Raw genomic sequence first — 1,668 nt, 5'->3', positions numbered from 1 at the left:
CTCCATGCCCCATCCGAGTCGCTTCCCTGAGTATTGACATTATGTTAGTGCCAAACAGCTATGCTGCAGACGTTCATCGGCAACCCGCCCACCCCCCCCCCCCCCCCCCCCCCCCCCCCCCCACTTTCCCAACCCCCCCTCTCTCTCTCTCTCTACACACACACACACACACACACACACACACATATTGAGGGCTCTAGCAATGTATTCATCTACAAATTACCGCTCATTAAGGTCAAATGTGTCCATAATTCTCTCTCTCTCTCTCTCTCTCTCTCTCTCTCTCTCCCCCAAACTAACTATGCTTTTGAAATGTTGATGACAATGCATCCCCAAATGTATTCTCCCAACCCTCTTACTACTCCTTCACACGGACCCCCTTCATGATGCCTCCGCATGGCTTCACGGCCATGCTAGCTTCTCGATCACCCTCATCTCATTTCTTATTCAAGCGCCCCCCCCCCCCCCCCCCCCCCCCCCCCCATGGGCTCCATCTCTATGCTCTAAGCCTACGCATGTAGATAGTGGCCAAGCCCAAACCCCTCCTCTCATCAATCTACTAAAGGGTGTACAAAACCATCCGGGAAGAAAGCCTTACACTTGGGTGGTGAGGATATGCAAGAGATTACACCAACAACTCCATCAGAGAGGCGAGGGTGTCTAAGAGGAAGGGTGTTGTGGAGCTCAAAGATAATGAGGAAAACATCCAAAAATCCAAGGGCCAATGGAGGGACTTCTGGGTTGATCATCTTATCCATGTGACGGGGGGGGGGGGGGGAGGGGGGTATATGCACGAGGAATTCAACAATCCTCAAGAGCAGGGGGTCAATCTATGGGCAAAATTGGTTGCATGATTGGCCTCCACATACCATGACTTTGATAAAGATAACGAGGCATGCTGCAAAAAGTGGGGCTCTGTACTTGGCCAATATAGGCTGGATAAAGCACACAATGCTACATTTGAAAGTGATAGAAAACACACATGTAAATGGTATGATGTGGTAGATGAATACTACCATGATAGAGCCTCTGTGAACTCTATTAGCCATGCATCCTCTACCACCCAGGAAAATACTAAGTTGCCAGGGGAAGAAGACTCCAAAGCCTCCCGAATCAAAAGTCAAGCCACAAGTGGCAAGCAATCTACTCCAAAGGTTGAGGAGTCATTGGCACAGATGATGGACACTGGTCGCGCTTTTCTTGACCACTTGAAAGATAACTCCAACTAGCAAGAGGTGCTAGAAAACAAGTGCTTGGATTTTTTGGCTAGCTTTCGTGACACCTTGGTTGGGTTCTTAAAGCATGCTAATAATGACAACAACTGACGAGATACTAACTAGTGAAGCCTATGGACTTCAAATCTTCTGTCATTTCTTTTGGCTATCTTCTCGTTTTTTAATTTTATTGTCATTATGGATATTTTATTTCTCTTAAAGTGAGCAGATTGTGTACACATGTTTTTCTTTTCTTTGACAAGTTACATTGCTTTTGGAGACTTACAAGTAACAAAAATGATGTCTACAAAGATGGCGCTTCATTGTGTTTGGCTATGGTATTTAGCAATTGCAAAATTTCTAAAGGATGTCCCCCACCAAGTTGATGTGGCCTTCTTGCAAATATGACTGCGTTTAGTCCAATGTATATGCTAATTGGTCAACATTAACATTA

The 1,668-nt window shown here is 46.0% G+C and overlaps 1 pseudogene; it reads left to right on the top strand.

The window, feature by feature from the left end:
- Positions 1-311: 311 nt before the first annotated feature.
- Positions 312-1,325, top strand: LOC147438783 (uncharacterized; annotated as a pseudogene).
- The last annotated feature ends 343 nt before the right edge of the window (positions 1,326-1,668 follow it).

The sequence above is a fragment of the Adiantum capillus-veneris genome, chromosome 16 (genome assembly GCF_014529385.1).
Source record: "Adiantum capillus-veneris isolate H3 chromosome 16, ASM1452938v2, whole genome shotgun sequence".
In the NCBI taxonomy this organism is placed as follows: domain Eukaryota; kingdom Viridiplantae; phylum Streptophyta; class Polypodiopsida; order Polypodiales; family Pteridaceae; genus Adiantum; species Adiantum capillus-veneris.
Note: the sequence above shows the minus strand (reverse complement) of the source record. Positions and strands in the feature narration are given on the sequence as shown.